Raw genomic sequence first — 7,238 nt, forward strand, 5'->3', positions numbered from 1 at the left:
AACCTGAGATGTGGCCAGCCCCAGGAAGTTCCCATAAGCATTTGTTGGTGCTTTCACTGGTGGATGCTACTAGCATTTATCACTTGAGTATGAATGACTTTAAATTCCCTAAAACACGTGGGAAAACCCTGCACACACACACAAAAAAACTGTCTCGCCTAAAATATACCTAGCACTCCTATTGAAAAGCACTACATTTGAATGGTAAGTACTCTTCAGTCGACTGAGTCCCCTTTGTCTACAAAACCATCCCCTGGTCTCCTGGCAGTTATGGTTGTTTAGTCTTGCTTGAAGACCACCCATAAACAACCCTACCAATATATTCACCTGAAAACATGAAACAGGATCAAGTCTAGCTGCGTTATCAGGAAAAGATATTAGCAGTGCTTTAAAGCCTAATACTCTATCTCACTTAAGAGTATTAAAACATTTAATAGTGATAATAGTCCCAAACAGGTAATCCGAGGTTGGAGTTGGTCCTCCATAGTCACCAACACACCAGCTCCAACTACCTTTCTAGTTCCCATATTTAGTGTACTGTCACATTGTCCTAGTTCTAAAATTCCGGTCAGGAAGAGAAGAAGAGTGAACTCCATTCTATAAGGAACCTCTCAGAAAGACAATGCAACTTATGCCTCTCATTGGAAGGATTTGACTATGCAACAAATCCAGATGAAAATGGAAGGGTACGGTTTTCCTTAAGGCATATGGTTGTTCCTATAAAAAGTGGGTTCTGAGATTAATGTAGAAAGAGAAAATGAGTATCAATGTAGTGGGCTGCAACTAACAACTTCTGCCACACAAAAGCAATTCAATACTTCCACATCCCTTCCCAAGTTATCCTTTTTCATAGACTCTGGAGTGTAAAGGATTAGGTACCAAGCAAAATTCAATATGTTACTTCCTAATCGATATCAATTAGCATTTGTAAAAATGTATGAGAATGGGATCCAATGGTGCTAAATAGAGAGAAACATTGTTACATCTGGCTGAATTTACTCAGATAGATGTATTGACCAGAAATGTTATATTCAGTTTGCTCAATAAGGTACATAGAAGTAGTTTTAACCTCCTCTATCATCTTAGTGAAGTATGTACTTCATGGTATACTAAACAAGTTTAAAATGCAAGAAATTACTTTTTATACCAAAGATAAAAGAATGCACAAGTTTATGGAGAAAAATGTTATGTAAATATATTATGTGAAATTTACTGTGATTTTGAAGGTAAGAATACCAAGTTATGACCGAATTGGTACCAGTCATAATCCAGAAGATAATATTTGGCCATAACACAGAAAAATACATTGGATCTGAAAGGCTTCTAAATCTTTGAAAAATATCACAGTGGCTAACTCTTTTATGACAAGAATATTGATAGAATTTCTGGGTATTTAAAATGGGCTTGTTAATTTCAAAGATGATGAAGGTATCGTGGACTGGCAGAGGTGAAGTTGTACTACTTAACAGAATTGGGCATGCTTACTGTGATACATTGCAGGGTAGAGTGATCATCAGAATGATAGAAACAAGAAAAAGTCAAATAAATAACCTAACTCTACACCTAAAGCAACTAGAAAAGGAAGAAATGAAGAACCCCAGGGTTAGTAAAAGGAAAGAAATCTTTAAAATTAGGGCAGAAATAAATGCAAAAGAAACAAAGAAGACCATAGCAAAAATCAACAAAGCCGAAAGCTGATTCTTTGAAAGGATAAATAAAATTGACAAATAATTAGCCAGACTCCTCAAGAAACAAAGGGAGAAAAATCAAATCCATAAAATTAGAAATGAAAATGGAGAGATCACAACAGACAACACAGAAATACAAAGGATCATAAGAGACTACTCTCAGCAATTATATGCCAATAAAATGGACAACTTGGAAGAAATGGACAAATTCTTAGAAAAGTACAACTTTCCAAAACTCGATCAGGAAGAAATAGAAAATCTTAACAGACCCATTACAAGCACAGAAATTAAAACTGTAATCAGAAATCTTCCAGCAAACAAAAGCCCAGGTCCAGACAGCTTCACAGCTGAATTCTACCAAAAATTTAGAGAAGAGCTAACACCTATCCTGCTCAAACTCTTCCAGAAAATTGCAAAGGAAGGTAAACTTCCAAACTCATTCTATGAGGCCACCATCACCCTAATACCAAAACCTGACAAAGATGCCACAAAAAAAAGAAAACTACAGGCCAATATCACTGATGAACATAGATGTAAAACTCCTTAACAAAATTCTAGCAATCAGAATCCAATGACACATTAAAAAGATCATACACCATGACCAAGTGGGCTTTATCCCAGGGATGCAAGGATTCTTCAATATCCACAAATCAATCAATGTAATACACCACATTAACAAATTGGAAAATAAAAACCATATGATTATCTAAATAGATGAAGAGAAAGCTTTTGACAAAATCCAACATCCATTTATGATAAAAACTCTCCAGAAAGCAGGAATAGAAGGAACATACCTCAACATAATAAAAGCTATATATGACAAACCCACAGCAAACATTGTCCTCAATGGTGAAAAATTGAAAGCATATCCCCTAAAGTCAGGAACAAGACAAAGGTGCCCACTTTCACCACTACTATTCAACATAGTTTTGGAAGTTTTGGCAACAGCAATCAGAGCAGAAAAAGAAATAAAAGGAATCCAAATTGTAAAAGAAGAAGTAAAGCTCTCACTGTTTGCAGATGACATGATCCTCTACATAGAAAACCCTAAAGACTCCACCACAAAATTACTAGAGCTAATCAATGAATATAGTACATTTGCAGGATATAAAATCAACACACAGAAATCCCTTGCATTCCTATACACTAATAATGAGAAAATAGAGAAATTAAGGAAACAATCCCATTCATCTTTGCAACGAAAAGAATAAAATACTTAGGAATATATCTACCTAAAGAAACTAAAGACCTATATATAGAAAACTATAAAACACTGGTGAAAGAAATCAAAGAGAACACTAATAGATGGAGAAATATACCATGTTCATGGATCGGAAGAATCAATATAGTGAAAATGAGTATACTACCCAAAGCAATCTATAGATTCAGTGCAATCCCTATCAAGCTACCAATGGTATTTTTCACAGAGCTAGAAGAAATAATTTCACAATTTGTATGGAAATACAAAAAACCTCGAATAGCCAAAGCTATCTTGAGAAAGAAGAAGGGAACTAGAGGAATCAACCTGCCTGACTTCAGGCTCTACTACAAAGCCACAGTCATCAAGTCAGCATCGTACTGGCACAAAGACAGAAATATAGATCAATGGAACAAAATAGAAATCCCAGAGATAAATCCACGCACCTATGGACACCTTATCTTTGACAAAGGAGGCAAGAATATACAATGGATTAAAGACAATCTCTTTAACAAGTGGTGCGGGGAAAACTGATCAACCACTTGTAAAAGAATGAAGCTAGAACACTTTCTAACACCATACACAAAAATAAACTCAAAATGGATTAAAGATCTAAACATAAGACCAGAAACTATAAAACTCTTAGAGGAGAACATAGGCAAATCACCCTCCGACATAAATCACAGCAGGATCCTCTATGACCCACCTCCCAGAATATTGGACATAAAAGCAAACATAAACAAATGGGACCTAATTAAAATTAAAAGCCCCGGCACAACAAATGAAACTATAAGCAAGGTGAAAAGACAGCCTTCAGAATGGGAGAAAATAATAGCAAATGAAGCAACTGACAAAGAAATAATCTCAGAAATATACAAGCAACCACTGCAGCTCAATTCCAGAAAAATAAATGACCCAATCAAAAAATGGGCCAAAGAACTAAATAGACATTTCTCCAAAGAAGACACACAGATGGCTAACAAACACATGAAAAGATGCTCAACATCATTCATTATCAGAGAATGCAAATCAAAACCACTCTGAGGTACCATTTCACACCAGTCAGAATGGCTGCGATCCAAAAGTCTACAATCAATAAATGCTGGAGAGGGTGTGGAGAAACGGGAACCCTCTTACACTGTTGGTGGGAATGCAAACTAGTACAGCAACTATGGGGAATAGTGTGGAGATTCCTTAAAAAACTAGAAATAGAACTGCCTTATGACCCAGCAATCCCACTACTGGGCATACACACCAAGGAAACCAGAATTGAAAGAGACACATGTACCCCAATGTTCATCGCAGCACTGTTTACAATAGCCAGGACATGGAAGCAACCTAGATGTCCATCAGCAGATGAATGGACAAGAAAGCTATGGTACATATACCCAATGGAGTATTACTCAGCCATTAAAAAGAATACATTTGAATCAGTTCTAATGAGGTGGATGAAACTGGAGCCTATAATACAGAGTGAAGTAAGCCAGAAAGAAAAACACCAACACAGTATACTAACGTATATGTAAGTTAAATGAGTAACTCTGGACTGGAAGAAACACAAGCTGGAATCAAGATTGCTGGGAGAAATATCAATAACCTCAGATATGCAGATGACATCACCCTTATGGCAGAAAGTGAAGAAACTCAAAAGCCTCTTGATGAAAGTGAAAGTGGACAGTGAAAAAGTTGGCTTAAAGCTCAACATTCAGAAAACGAAGATCATGGCATCCAGTCCCATCACTTCATGGGAAATAGATGGGGAAACAGTGGAAACAGTGTCAGACTTTATTTTTCTGGGCTCCAAAATCACTGCAGATGGTGACTGCAGCCATGAAATTAAAAGACGCATAACTCCTGGAAGGAAAGTTATGACCAACCTAGATAGCATATTCAAAAGCAGAGACATTACTTTGCCAACAAAGGTCCGTCTAGTCAAGGCTATGGTTTTTCCTGTGGTCATGTATAGATGTGAGAGTTGGACTATGAAGAAGTCTGAGCGCCAAAGAATTGATGCTTTTGAACTGTGGTGTTGGAGAAGACTGGTGTTGTGGTTGTTGGACGGCAAGGAGATCCAACCAGTGCATTCTGAAGGAGATCAGCCATGGGATTTCTTGGAAGGCATGATGCTAAAGCTGAAACTCCAGTACTGTGGCCACCTCATGCGAAGAGTTGACTCATTGGAAAAGACTCTGATGCTGGGAGGGATTGGGGGCAGGAGGAGAAGGGGACGACAGAGGATGAGATGGCTGGATGGCATCACTGACTCGATGGACGTGAGTCTGAGTGAACTCCAGGAGTTGGTGATGCACAGGGAGGCCTGGTGTGCTGCGATTCATGCGGTTGTAAAGAGTCAGACACGACTGAGTGACTGAACTGAACTCAATGCATATATATGGAATTTAGAAAGATGGTAACGATAACCCTGTATGTGAGACAGCAAAAGAGACACAGATGTATAGAACAGTCTTTTGGACTGTGTGGGAGAGGGAGAGGGTGGGATGATTTGCGATAATGGCATTGAAACATGTATAATATCATATATGAAATGAATCACTAGTCCAGGTTTAATGCAGGATACAGGATGCTTGAGGCTGGTGCACTGGGATGACCCAGAGGGATGGTATGGGGAGGGAGGTGGGAGGGGGATTCAGGATGGGGAACACGTATACACCCATGGCGGATTCATGTTGATGCATGGCAAAACCAATACAATATTGTAAAGTAATTAGCCTCCAATCAAAATAAATAAATTTATATTTTAAAAAATAATAATAAAGAAAGAAATTATTGAAAGCATTATTGAACATGAAATGTGTAAGTTCAAATAGATGCAAAGTGAACTAAGGTCTGTGTGCTTTGCATAAACAAATACATTCTAAGTCTAATGACAGAGAGGTAACATTAACATCATAGCAACAGAGCCTGGCCCCTCCCCAATCCCAGATCTGAGTCAGGTAAAGACTGAGAGTCACTTGCATATAATATGGGAAAGAAGACTTGCAATAATATCCTGGTCTATATGGTAAAATTTTCTTATATCCTTTTTCATGAAACTTCTGCCCCTAACTGTGAAATGGGAAAATAGGAAATACTTATATTATTCCAAGGGGTTTCATCTCCATGGTTACTGCTCAGAGTATGGCTCATATGAATTGTGTGGTCTGTCTGCTTAGCTCTGTGAATCATGAGTATGAGAAATGCCCACAAAACTCATTTTTTTTTAAGTAATGAGAAGTTTAGAAGGTAGCAGACCAAAGTGTTGTATTTCTGGGCACCAACTTTAGGCAAGAAAAAGAAGGTGGCAAAAGAAAATGTCATTTGCTTTTTTTTTTTTTCAGAAGTCTTTGCCAGATTTTTCTCAGGAAGTCCTAACATCTGATTCCCATTAACCAGAACTGTGTCACATAGTCATAGCTGCAGAAAGGCTAGGAATTGGAGCACAATATGGCCAGTCTCTAGAAGAAAACTGCATGACTGAAGAAGGCTTGAATGGGTATTCAGGCAGGCAAATCTTCTTAGCTCAATTGTAATATGGAAACTGATCAAATTCCATCTCATTTGGGGCCTCATAGGAGTCCATGCCCATCTTCTGATAGCTCTAGTTTCTAAGGATGCAGGTTAAAAAGCTATATTTAGGAAATAGTATTGACTTATGAAGAAAAGCTTACAATTTTAGAGGACTTCCCTGGTGGTTCAATTGGTAAAGAATTTGCCGGCAAGGCAGGAAACCTGGGTTCAATCCCTGGGTTGAGAAGATCCCCTGGAGGAAGTCATGGCAACCTGTTTCAGTATTCTTGCCCGGAGAATCCATGGACAGAGGAACCTGGTGGGCTGAAATCCATGGGGTCACAAAGAGTCGGATACCACTGAGCGACTAAGCACACAGCACATGAGAGGCCTCTTGAGCGGGAAGGAATCAGGGGCAAATTAGGAGGTTGGGATTAGCATATATGGGCTTCCCTGGTGGCTCAAATGGTAAAGAATCTGCCTGTAATGTGGGCGACCCAGGTTTGATCCCTGGATTGGGCTGTCCCCTGTAGAACGGAATGGCAACCCACTCTTGTATTCTTGACTGGAGAATTCCATGGACAGAGGAGCCTGGTGGGTTACCGTCCATGGGATCACAGCTGAGAGACTAACACTAAGACACTAAGATTAACATATACACACTGCTACATATAAAATAGATAACCAACAAGGACCTACTATACAGCGCAGAGAAATCTCAATATTCTGTAATAATCTATATGAAACAAGAATTTGAAAAAGAAGATAGATATAGACATAGATACAGCTATATCTGAATCACTTTGTTGTACACGTGAAACTAACACAATATTGTAAATCAACTA

The sequence above is a fragment of the Bubalus kerabau genome, chromosome 9 (assembly GCF_029407905.1).
Source record: "Bubalus kerabau isolate K-KA32 ecotype Philippines breed swamp buffalo chromosome 9, PCC_UOA_SB_1v2, whole genome shotgun sequence".
Classification (NCBI taxonomy): domain Eukaryota; kingdom Metazoa; phylum Chordata; class Mammalia; order Artiodactyla; family Bovidae; genus Bubalus; species Bubalus kerabau.